The sequence below is a fragment of the Somniosus microcephalus genome, chromosome 20 (assembly GCF_052327205.1).
Source record: "Somniosus microcephalus isolate GS21.2 chromosome 20, FLI_Smic_1.0, whole genome shotgun sequence".
NCBI lineage: Eukaryota > Metazoa > Chordata > Chondrichthyes > Squaliformes > Somniosidae > Somniosus > Somniosus microcephalus.
This window is the reverse complement of record NC_141006.1, coordinates 1659383-1671669: the sequence shown is the minus strand read 5'-3', so window position 1 is coordinate 1671669 and position 12287 is coordinate 1659383.

Sequence of the window (12287 nt, the reverse complement as noted above, 5' to 3'; positions counted from 1 at the left end):
CCTCTCGCGCTCTGTCTCGCGCTCCCTCTCGCGCTCGCGCTCTCTCTCTCGCGCTCTCTCTCTCTCTCTCTGGGCGCTCCCTCTCTGGCGCTCTCTCTCTCGCGCCCTCTCTCTCGCTCTCTCTATCCAGCTCTCTTTCGCGCTCGCGCTCTCTCGCGCTCTCTCTCTCTCTGGCGCTCTCTCTCTCGCGCCCTCTCTCTCGTGCTCTCTTTCGCGCCCTCTCTCTCTCGCTGTCTCTTGCGCCCTCTCTCTCACGCTCTTGCTTTCTCTCTCGATCTTTCTCACGCTCTCATCGCGCTCTCTCTCGCGCTCTCTCTCTCGCGCCCTCTCTCGCGCTCTCTCTGGCGCCCTCGCGCTCTCCCTCGCTCTCTCTCGCGCTCTCTCTCGCGCTCTCTCTCGCGCTCTCTCTCTCGCTCTCTCTCGCGTTCTCTCTTGCGCTCTCCTCTCTCGCGCTCTCTCTCGCGCGCTCTCTCTCGCGCTCTCTCGCTCGCAGCTCCTCTCCCTCGCGCTCTCTCTCTCTCGCGCTCTCTCTCGCGCTCTCTCGCTTTCTCTCTCGCGCTCCCTCTCGCGCTCCCTCTCGCGCTCTCTCTCTCTCTCGCGCTCCTCTCTCGCGCTCTCTCTCGCGCTGTCTCTCGCGCTCCCTCTCGCGCTCCCTCTCGCGCTCCCTCTCGCGCTCCCTCTCGCGCTCTCTCTCTCGGGCTCTCCCTCTCGCGCGCGCTCTCTCGCGCTCGCGCCCTCTCTCTCGCGCTCTCTTTCTCGCTCTCAGCTCTCTCTCTCGCGCACTCTCTCTCGCGCTCTTGCTTTCTCTCGCGCTCACTGTCTCGAGCTCTCTCTCACGCTCTCTCGTGTTCTCTCTCTCGCGCTCTCTCGCGTTCTCTCTCGCGCTCTCTCTCGAGCCCTCTCGCGCTCTCTCTCGCGCTCTCTCTCGCGCTCTCTCTCGCGCTCTCTCTCGCGCTCTCTCGCGCTCTCTTTCGCGCTCTCTCTCTCGCTGTCTCTTGCGCCCTCTCTCTTGCGCCCTCTCTCTCGCTCTCTCCCTCTCTCGCGCTCTCTCTCACGCTCTCTCGTGTTCTCTCTCGCGCTCTCTCTCGCGCTCTCGCTCTCTCTGGCGCTCTCTCTCTGGCGCTCTCCCTCTCGCGCTCTCCCTCTCGCGCGCTCTCTCGCGCTCGCGCCCTCTCTCTCGCTCTCGCCCTCTCTCGCGCACTCTCTCTGGCGCTCTCTCTCGCGCTCTTGCTTTCTCTCGCGCTCACTGTCTCGAGCTCTCTCTCACGCTCTCCTCGTGTTCTCTCTCTCGCGCTCTCTCTCGCGTTCTCTCTCGCGTTCTCTCTCGCGCTCTCTCTCTCTCTCTCTCGCGCTCTCTCCCTCGCGCTCTCTCCCTCGGCTCTCTCCCTCGCGCTCTCTCCCTCGCTCTCTCTCCCTCGCTCTCTCTCCCTCGCTCTCTCTCCTCGCTCTCTCTCCCTCGCTCTCTCTCCCTCGCTCTCGCTCCCTCGCTCTCGCTCCCTCGCTCTCGCTCCCTCGCTCTCGCTCTCTCTCTCTCGCGCTCTCGCTCTCTCGCTCTCTCCCGCGCACTCTCCCGCGCACTCTCTCGCTCTCTCTCTCTCTCTTGCGCTCTCTCGCGCGCTCTCTCGCGCGTTCTCTCGCGCGCTCTCTCTCGCGCGCTCTCTCGCGCTCTCTCTCTCTCTCTCTCTGGCGCTCTCTCTCTCGCGCTCTCTCTTGCGCCCTCTCTCTCGCTCTCTCCAGCTCTCTTTCGCGCTCGCGCTCTCTCTCTCTCTCTCTCTGGCGCTCTCTCTCTCGCGCCCTCTCTCTCGCGCTCTCTTTCTCTCGCTCTCCTCTTGCGCCCTCTCTCTCGCGCCCTCTCTCTCGCTCTCTCTCTCTCTCGTTCTCTCTCTCTCTCGCTCGTGTTCTCTCTCGCGCTCTCTCTCGCGCTCTCGCTCTCTCTGGCGCCTCCTCTCGCGCGCGCTCTCTCTCGCGCTCGTGCCCTCTCTCGCGCTCGCTCTCGCGCACTCTCTCACTCTGGCGCTCTCTCTCGAGCGCTCTCTCTCGCGCTCTTTGCTTTCTCTCGCGCTCTCGCTCTCTCTGGCGCTCTCTCTCTTGCGCTCTCCCTCTCGCGCTCTCTCTCGCGCGCTCTCTCTTGCGCTCTGCGCCCTCTCTCGCTCTCTCTCTCGCGCTCTCTCGCTCTCGCTCTCTCTCGCGCTCGCTCTCGCGCACTCTCTCTCTCTGGCGCTCTCTCTCGCGCTCTTGCTTTCTCTCTCGCTCTCTCTCTCGCTCTCTCTCTCGCTCCCTCTCTCGCTCTCTCTCGCGCTCTCTCTCGCGCTCTCTCTCTCTCGCGCTCTCTCTCTCTCTCGCGCTCTCTCTCTCTCGCGCTCTCTCTCGCGCTCTCTCTCGCGCTCTCTCTTTCTCGCGCTCTCTCGCGCTCTCTCGCGCTCTCTCTCGTGCTCTCTCGTGCTCTCTCGTGCTCTCTCGCGCTCTCTCGCGCGCTCTCTCTCTCTCGCGCTCTCTCTCTCTTGCGCTCTCTCTCGCGCTCTCTCTCTCAATCGCTCTCGCGATATCTCCCTCGCGCGCTCGCGATATCTCCCTCGCGCGCTGGCTCTCTCGCGCTCTCTCTCGCTCCCTCTCGCTCCCTCTCGCGCTCCCTCTCGCGCTCCCTCTCGCGCTCTCTCTCTCGCGCCCTCTCTCTCGCGCCCTCTCTCTCGCGCCCTCTCTCGCGCCCTCTCTCGCGCTCTCTCTCTCGCGCTCTCTCTCGCGCTCTCTCTCGCGCTCTCTCTCGCGCTCTCTCTCGCTCTCGCTCTCTCGTGCTCTCTCTCGCGCTTTGTCTCTCTCTCTCTCTGGCGCTCTCTCTGGCGCTCTCTCTGGCGCTCTCTCTGGCGCTCTCTCTGGCGCTCTCTCGCGCGCTCTCTCTGGCGCTCTCTCTCGCGCGCTCTCTCTCGCGCTCTTGCTCTCTCTCGCGCTCTCAGTCTCATGCTCTCTCGCTCGCTCTCTCTCGCGCCCTCTCTCTAGCGCCCTCTCTCTCGCGCCCTCTCTCGCGCTCTCTCTCGCGCTCTCTCTCGCGCTATCTCTCGTGCTCTCTCTCGCGCTTTGTCTCTCTCTCTCTCTGGCGCTCTCTCTGTCGCGCTCTCTCTTGCGCCCTCTCTCTCGCGCCCTCTCTCTCGCTCTCTCTCCAGCTCTCTTTCGCGCTCTCTCTCTCTCTCGCTCGCTCGCTCTCTCTCTGGCGCTCTCTCTGGCGCTCTCTCGCGCGCTCTCTCGCGCGCTCTCTCGCGCGCTCTCTCTCGCGCGCTCTCTCGCGCGCTCTTGCTCTCTCTCGCGCTCTCAGTCTCATGCTCTCTCGCTCGCTCTCTCTCGCGCCCTCTCTCTCGCGCCCTCTCTCTAGCGCCCTCTCTCTCGCGCTCTCTTTCGCGCTCTCTCTCTCTCGCTGTCTCTTGCGCCCTCTCTCTCGCGCCCTCTCTCGCTCTCTCTCTCGCGCTCTCTTTCGCGCTCTCTCTCACTCTCTCTCGCGCTCTCTCTCGCGCGCTCTCTCTCTCTCGCTCGCTCTCTTTCTCTCGCGCTCTCTCTCTCTCTCTCTCTCTCCGTCACTCTCTCTCTCGCTCTCCCGTGCACTCTCTCGCTCTCTCTCTCTCTCGCGCTCTCTCTCCCTCGCTCTCTCTCCCTCGCTCTCTCTCCCTCGCTCTCTCTCCCTCGCTCTCTCTCCCTCGCTCTCTCTCTCGCGCTCTCGCTCTCTCCCGCGCACTCTCTCGCTCTCTCTCTCTCTCGCTCTCGCGCTGTCTCTCTGCCGCTCGCTCTCGCGCTGTCTCTCGCGCTGTCTCTCGCGCTGTCTCTCGCGCTGTCTCTCGCGCTGTCTCTCGCGCTCTCTCTCGCGCTCTCTCGCGCGCTCTCTCTCGCGCTCTCTCTCGCGCTCTCTCTCGCGCTCTCTCTCGCGCTCTCTCTCGCGCGCTCTCTCTCGCGCTCTCTCTCGCGCTCTCTCTCGCGCTCGCGCTCTCGCTCGCGCTCTCTCGCTCGCGCTCCCTCTCGCGCTCTCGCACTCTCTCTCTCTCTCGCTCCCTCGCGCTCCCGCTCGCGCTCCCTCTCGCGCTCCCTCGCTCGCTCTCTCTCGCGCCCTCTCGCGTGCTCTCTCTCTCGCGCCCTCTCTCTCTCGCGCTCGTTCTCTGGCGCTCTCTCTTGCGCTCTCTCTCTCTCTCTCTGGCGCTCTCTCTCGCGCTCTCTCTTGCGTCCTCTCTCTCGCGCCCTCTCTCTCGCTCTCTCTCTCCAGCTCTCTTTCGCGCTCGCGCTCTCTCGCGCTCTCTCTCGCGCCCTCTCTCTCGCGCTCTCTTTCGCGCTCTCTCTCTCTCGCTGTCTCTTGCGCCCTCTCGCTCTCTCTCTCGCTCTCTCTCACGCTCTCTCGTGTTCTCTCTCACGCTCTCTCTCGCGCTCTCGCTCTCTCTGGCGCTCTCTCTCTCGCGCTCTCCCTCTCGCGCTCCCTCTCGCGCTCTCTCGCTCTCTCTCGCGCACTCTCTCTGGCGCTCTCACGCGCTCTCGCGCTCTTGCTTTCTCTCGCGCTCACTGTCTCGCGCGCTCTCTCGCGCTCGCGCCCTCTCTCTCGCGCTCTCTTTCTCGCTCTCGCTCTCTCTCGCGCACTCTCTCTCTCTGGCGCTCTCTCTCGCGCTCTTGCTTTCTCTCGCGCTCACTGTCTCTCGCTCTCTCTCACGCTCTCTCGTGTTCTCTCTCTCGCGCTCTCTCTCGCGTTCTCTCTCGCGTTCTCTCTCGCGCTCTCTCTCGCGCTCTCTGTCTCGCGCTCTCTCCCTCGCGCTCTCTCCCTCGCGCTCTCTCCCTCGCTCTCTTTCCCTCGCTCTCTCTCCCTCGCTCTCTCTCCCTCGCTCTCTCTCCCTCGCTCTCGCTCTCGCTCTCTCTCTCTCGCTCTCTCCCGCGCACTCTCTCTCTCTTGCGCTCTCTCGCGCGCTCTCTCTCTTGCGCTCTCTCGCGCGCGCTCTCTCGCGCGCGCTCTCTGGCGCTCTCTCTCTCTCTCTCTGGCGCTCTCTCTCTCGCGCTCTCTCTTGCGCCCTCTCTCTCGCTCTCTCTCTCCAGCTCTCTTTCGCGCTCGCGCTCTCTCGCGCTCTCTCTCTCTCTCTGGCGCTCTCTCTCTCGCGCCCTCTCTCTCGCGCTCTCTTTCTCTCGCTCTCTCTTGCGCCCTCTCTCTCGCGCCCTCTCTCTCGCTCTCTCTCTCTCGTTCTCTTTCGCGCTCTCTCTCTCTCGCTCTCTCGTGTTCTCTCTCGTGTTCTCTCTCGCGCTCTCTCTCGCGCTCTCGCTCTCTCTCGCGCTCTCTCTCGCGCGCTCTCTCTCGCGCTCGTGCCCTCTCTCGCGCTCGCTCTCGCGCACTCTCTCTCTCTGGCGCTCTCTCTCGAGCGCTCTCTCTCGCGCTCTTGCTTTCTCTCGCGCTCTCGCTCTCTCTGGCGCTCTCTCTCTTGCGCTCTCCCTCTCGCGCTCTCTCTCGCGCGCTCGCCCTCTCTCGCTCTCTCTCTCGCGCTCTCTCGCTCTCGCGCACTCTCTCTCTCTGGCGCTCTCTCTCGCGCGCTCTCTCTCGCGCTCTTGCTTTCTCTCTCGCTCTCTCGCTCCCTCTCTCGCTCTCTCTCGCGCTCTCTCTCACGCTCTCTCTCTCGCGCTCTCTCGCGCTCTCTCTCGTGCTCTCTCGCGCTCTCTCTCTCTTGCGCTCTCTCTCGCGCGCTCGCGATATCTCCCTCGCGCGCTGGCTCTCTCGCGCTCTCTCTCACTCCCTCTCGCGCTCCCTCTCGCGCTCTCTCGCGCCCTCTCTCTCGCGCCCTCTCTCGCGCTCTCTCTCGCGCTCTCTCTCGCGCTCTCTCTCGCTCTCGTGCTCTCTCTCGCGCTTTGTCTCTCTCTCTCTCTGGCGCTCTCTCTGTCGCGCTCTCTCTGTCGCGCTCTCTCTTGCGCCCTCTCTCTCGCGCCCTCTCTCTCGCTCTCTCCAGCTCTCTTTCGCGCTCTCTCTCTCTCTCACGCTCTCTCTCTGGCGCTCTCTCTGGCGCTCTCTCTGGCGCTCTCTCTGGCGCTCTCTCTCGCGCGCTCTCTCGCACGCTCTCTCGCGCGCTCTCTCTGGCGCTCTCTCTCGCGCGCTCTCTCTCGCGCTCTTGCTCTCTCTCGCGCTCTCAGTCTCATGCTCTCTCGCTCGCTCTCTCTCGCGCCCTCTCTCTAGCGCCCTCTCTCTCGCGCTCTCTTTCGCGCTCTCTCTCTCTCGCTGTCTCTTGCGCCCTCTCTCTCGCGCCCTCTCTCGCGCCCTCTCTCGCTCTCTCTCTCGCTCTCTCTTTCGCGCTCTCTCTCACTCTCTCGCGCTCTCGCTCTCTCTGGTGCTCTCTCTGGCACTCTCTCTCTGGTGCGCTCTCTCTCTCACACTCTCTCTCGCGCTCTCTCTCTCGCTCTCTCTCGCTCTCGCTCTCTCTCGCTCTCGCTCTCTCTCGCGCTCTCTCTGTCGCGCTCTCTCTGTCGCGCTCTCTCTTGCGCCCTCTCTCTCGCGCCCTCTCTCTCGCGCCCTCTCTCTCGCGCTCTCTCTCCAGCTCTCTTTCGCCCTCTCTCTCTCTCTCGCTCTCTCTCACGCTCTCTCTCTGACGCTCTCTCTGGCGCTCTCTCTGGCGCTCTCTCTGGCGCTCTCTCTCGCGCGCTCTCTCGCGCTCTCTCTCGCGCGCTCTCTCGCGCGCTCTCTCGCGCGCTCTCTCGCGCGCTCTCTCTGGCGCTCTCTCTGGCGCTCTCTCTCGCGCGCTCTCTCTCGCGCTCTTGCTCTCTCTCGCGCTCTCAGTCTCATGCTCTCTCGCTCGCTCTCTCTCGCGCCCTCTCTCTAGCGCCCTCTCTCTCGCGCTCTCTTTCGCGCTCTCTCTCTCTCGCTGTCTCTTGCGCCCTCTCTCTCGCGCCCTCTCTCGCGCCCTCTCTCGCTCTCTCTCTCGCTCTCTCTCTCGCGCTCTCTTTCGCGCTCTCTCTCACTCTCGCGCTCTCTCTCGCGCTCTCGCTCTCTCTGGTGCTCTCTCTGGCACTCTCTCTCTGGTGCGCTCTCTCTCTCACACTCTCTCTCGCGCTCTCTCTCTCGCTCTCTCTCGCTCTCGCTCTCTCTCACTCTCTCGCTCTCGCTCTCTCTCGCTTTCTCTCTCGCTTTCTCTCCCGCTTTCTCTCTCTCTCACGCTCTCTCGATTTCTCTCGCGCGCTATCTCTCGCGCGCTATCTCTCGCGCGCTATCTCTCGCGCGCTATCCCTCGCGCGCTATCCCTCGCGCGCTATCTCTCGCGCGCTCTCTCTCGCGCGCTCTCTCTCTTTCTCTCGCGCTCTCTCTCTCTCTCCGTCACTCTCTCGCTCTCCCGCGCACTCTCTCGCTCTCTCTCTCTCTCGCGCTCTCTCTCCCTCGCTCTCTCTCCCTCGCTCTCTCTCCCTCGCTCTCTCTCCCTCGCTCTCTCTCCCTCGCTCTCTCTCGCGCTCTCGCTCTCTCCCGCGCACTCTCTCGCTCTCTCTCTCTCTCGCTCTCGTGCTCTCTCTCTGCCGCTCGCTCTCGCGCTGTCTCTCGCGCTGTCTCTCGCGCTCTCTCTCGCGCTCTCTCTCGCGCTCTCTCTCGCGCTCTCTCTCTCGCGCTCTCTCGCGCTCTCGCTCGCGCTCTCTCGCTCGCGCTCTCTCGCTCGCGCTCCCTCTCGCGCTCTCGCACTCTCTCTCTCTCTCGCTCCCTCGCGCTCCCGCTCGCGCTCCCTCTCGCGCTCCCTCTCGCGCTCTCTCTCGTGCTCTCTCGCGCTCTCTCGCGCTCTCTCGCGCGCTCTCTCTCGCGCTCTCTCTCTCTTGCGCTCTCTCTCGCGCTCTCGCGATATCTCCCTCGCGCGCTCGCGATATCTCCCTCGCGCGCTGGCTCTCTCGCGCTCTCTCTCACTCCCTCTCGCGCTCCCTCTCGCGCTCTCTCGCGCCCTCTCGCGCTCTCTCTCGCGCTCTCTCTCTCTCGCTCTCGTGCTCTCTCTCGCGCTTTGTCTCTCTCTCTCTCTGGCGCTCTCTCTGTCGCGCTCTCTCTGTCGCGCTCTCTCTGTCGCGCTCTCTCTTGCGCCCTCTCTCTCGCGCCCTCTCTCTCGCTCTCTCTCTCCAGCTCTCTTTCGCGCTCTCTCTCTCTCTCGCTCTCTCTCACGCTCTCTCTCTGGCGCTCTCTCTGGCGCTCTCTCTGGCGCTCTCTCTGGCGCTCTCTCTGGCGCTCTCTCTGGCGCTCTCTCTCGCGCGCTCTCTCGCGCGCTCTCTCGCGCGCTCTCTCTGGCGCTCTCTCTCGCGCGCTCTCTCTCGCGCTCTTGCTCTCTCTCGCGCTCTCAGTCTCATGCTCTCTAGCTCGCCCCCTCTCGCGCCCTCTCTCTAGCGCCCTCTCTCTCGCGCTCTCTTTCGCGCTCTCTCTCTCTCGCTGTCTCTTGCGCCCTCTCTCTCGCGCCCTCTCTCGCGCCCTCTCTCGCTCTCTCTCTCGCTCTCTCTCTCGCGCTCTCTTTCGCGCTCTCTCTCACTCTCTCTCGCGCTCTCTCTCGCTCTCGTGCTCTCTCTCGCGCTTTGTCTCTCTCTCTCTCTGGCGCTCTCTCTGTCGCGCTCTCTCTGTCGCGCTCTCTCTTGCGCCCTCTCTCTCGCGCCCTCTCTCTCGCTCTCTCCAGCTCTCTTTCGCGCTCTCTCTCTCTCTCACGCTCTCTCTCTGGCGCTCTCTCTGGCGCTCTCTCTGGCGCTCTCTCTGGCGCTCTCTCTGGCGCTCTCTCTCGCGCGCTCTCTCGCACGCTCTCTCGCGCGCTCTCTCTGGCGCTCTCTCTCGCGCGCTCTCTCTCGCGCTCTTGCTCTCTCTCGCGCTCTCAGTCTCATGCTCTCTCGCTCTCTCTCGCGCTCTCAGTCTCATGCTCTCTCGCTCGCTCTCTCTCGCGCCCTCTCTCTAGCGCCCTCTCTCTCGCGCTCTCTTTCGCGCTCTCTCTCTCTCGCTGTCTCTTGCGCCCTCTCTCTCGCGCCCTCTCTCGCGCCCTCTCTCGCTCTCTCTCTCGCTCTCTCTTTCGCGCTCTCTCTCACTCTCTCGCGCTCTCGCTCTCTCTGGTGCTCTCTCTGGCACTCTCTCTCTGGTGCGCTCTCTCTCTCACACTCTCTCTCGCGCTCTCTCTCTCGCTCTCTCTCGCTCTCGCTCTCTCTCGCTCTCGCTCTCTCTCGCGCTCTCTCTGTCGCGCTCTCTCTGTCGCGCTCTCTCTTGCGCCCTCTCTCTCGCGCCCTCTCTCTCGCGCTCTCTCTCCAGCTCTCTTTCGCGCTCTCTCTCTCTCTCGCTCTCTCTCACGCTCTCTCTCTGACGCTCTCTCTGGCGCTCTCTCTGGCGCTCTCTCTGGCGCTCTCTCTCGCGCGCTCTCTCGCGCTCTCTCTCGCGCGCTCTCTCGCGCGCTCTCTCGCGCGCTCTCTCTGGCGCTCTCTCTCGCGCGCTCTCTCTCGCGCTCTTGCTCTCTCTCGCGCTCTCAGTCTCATGCTCTCTCGCTCGCTCTCTCTCGCGCCCTCTCTCTAGCGCCCTCTCTCTCGCGCTCTCTTTCGCGCTCTCTCTCTCTCGCTGTCTCTTGCGCCCTCTCTCTCGCGCCCTCTCTCGCGCCCTCTCTCGCTCTCTCTCTCGCTCTCTCTCTCGCGCTCTCTTTCGCGCTCTCTCTCACTCTCGCGCTCTCTCTCGCGCTCTCGCTCTCTCTGGTGCTCTCTCTGGCACTCTCTCTCTGGTGCGCTCTCTCTCTCACACTCTCTCTCGCGCTCTCTCTCTCGCTCTCTCTCGCTCTCGCTCTCTCTCACTCTCTCGCTCTCGCTCTCTCTCGCTTTCTCTCGCGCTCTCTCTCGCTTTCTCTCCCGCTTTCTCTCTCTCTCACGCTCTCTCGATTTCTCTCGCGCGCTATCTCTCGCGCGCTATCTCTCGCGCGCTATCTCTCGCGCGCTATCCCTCGCGCGCTATCCCTCGCGCGCTATCTCTCGCGCGCTCTCTCTCGCGCGCTCTCTCTCTTTCTCTCGCGCTCTCTCTCTCTCTCCGTCACTCTCTCGCTCTCCCGCGCACTCTCTCGCTCTCTCTCTCTCTCGCGCTCTCTCTCCCTCGCTCTCTCTCCCTCGCTCTCTCTCCCTCGCTCTCTCTCCCTCGCTCTCTCTCCCTCGCTCTCTCTCGCGCTCTCGCTCTCTCCCGCGCACTCTCTCGCTCTCTCTCTCGCTCTCGTGCTCTCTCTCTGCCGCTCGCTCTCGCGCTGTCTCTCGCGCTGTCTCTCGCGCTCTCTCTCGCGCTCTCTCTCGCGCTCTCTCTCGCGCTCTCTCTCTCGCGCTCTCTCTCGCGCTCTCTCTCGCGCTCTCTCGCGCTCTCGCTCGTGCTCTCTCGCTCGCGCTCTCTCGCTCGCGCTCCCTCTCGCGCTCTCGCACTCTCTCTCTCTCTCGCTCCCTCGCGCTCCCGCTCGCGCTCCCTCTCGCGCTCCCTCTCGCGCTCTCTCTCGTGCTCTCTCGCGCTCTCTCGCGCGCTCTCTCTCGCGCTCTCTCTCTCTTGCGCTCTCTCTCGCGCTCTCGCGATATCTCCCTCGTGCGCTCGCGATATCTCCCTCGCGCGCTGGCTCTCTCGCGCTCTCTCTCACTCCCTCTCGCGCTCCCTCTCGCGCTCTCTCGCGCCCTCTCGCGCTCTCTCTCGCGCTCTCTCTCTCTCGCTCTCGTGCTCTCTCTCGCGCTTTGTCTCTCTCTCTCTCTGGCGCTCTCTCTGTCGCGCTCTCTCTGTCGCGCTCTCTCTGTCGCGCTCTCTCTTGCGCCCTCTCTCTCGCGCCCTCTCTCTCGCTCTCTCTCTCCAGCTCTCTTTCGCGCTCTCTCTCTCTCTCGCTCTCTCTCACGCTCTCTCTCTGACGCTCTCTCTGGCGCTCTCTCTGGCGCTCTCTCTGGCGCTCTCTCTGGCGCTCTCTCTCGCGCGCTCTCTCGCGCTCTCTCTCGCGCGCTCTCTCGCGCGCTCTCTCGCGCGCTCTCTCGCGCGCTCTCTCTGGCGCTCTCTCTGGCGCTCTCTCTCGCGCGCTCTCTCTCGCGCTCTTGCTCTCTCTCGCGCTCTCAGTCTCATGCTCTCTAGCTCGCCCCCTCTCGCGCCCTCTCTCTAGCGCCCTCTCTCTCGCGCTCTCTTTCGCGCTCTCTCTCTCTCGCTGTCTCTTGCGCCCTCTCTCTCGCGCCCTCTCTCGCGCCCTCTCTCGCTCTCTCTCTCGCTCTCTCTCTCGCGCTCTCTTTCGCGCTCTCTCTCACTCTCTCTCGCGCTCTCGCTCTCTCTGGTGCTCTCTCTGGCACTCTCTCTCTGGTGCGCTCTCTCTCTCACACTCTCTCTCGCGCTCTCTCTCTCGCTCTCTCTCGCTCTCGCTCTCTCTCGCTTTCTCTCGCGCTCTCTCTCGCTTTCTCTCCCGCTTTCTCTCTCTCTCACGCTCTCTCGATTTCTCTCGCGCGCTATCTCTCGCGCGCTATCTCTCGCGCGCTATCTCTCGCGCGCTATCTCTCGCGCGCTATCTGTCGCGCGCTATCTCTCGCGAGCTATCTCTCGCGCGCTATCCCTCGCGCGCTATCTCTCGCGCGTTATCTCTCGCGCGCTATCTCTCGCGCGCTATCTCTCGCGCGCTATCTCTCGCGCGCTATCCCTCGCGCGCTATCTCTCGCGCGCTATCTCTCTCGCGCTCTCTCTCTCCAGCTCTCTTTCGCGCTCTCTCTCTCTCTCGCTCTCTCTCACGCTCTCTGGCGCTCTCTCTGGCGCTCTCTCTGGCGCTCTCTCTGGCGCTCTCTCTGGCGCGCTCTCTCGCGCGCTCTCTCTGGCGCTCTCTCTGGCGCTCTCGCGCGCTCTCTCTCGCGCTCTTGCTCTCTCTCGCGCTCTCAGTCTCATGCTCTCTCACTCGCTCTATCTCGCGCCCTCTCTCTAGCGCCCTCTCGCGCTCTCTTTCGCGCTCTCTCTCTCTCGCTGTCTCTTGCGCCCTCTCTCTCGCGCCCTCTCTCGCGCCCTCTCTCGCTCTCTCTCTCGCGCTCTCTTTCGCGCTCTCTCTCACTCTCTCTCGCGCTCTCTCTCGCGCTCTCGCTCTCTCTGGTGCTCTCTCTGGCACTCTCTCTCTGGTGCGCTCTCTCTCTCACACTCTCTCTCGCGCTCTCTCTCTCGCTCTCGCTCTCGCTCTCTCTCGCTTTCTCTCGCGCTCTCTCTCGCTTTCTCTCCCGCTTTCTCTCTCTCTCACGCTCTCTCGATTTCTCTCGCGCGCTATCTCTCGCGCGCTATCTCTCGCGCGCTATCTCTCGCGCGCTATCTCTCGCGCGCTATCTCTCGCACGCTCTCTCTCGCGCGCTCTCTC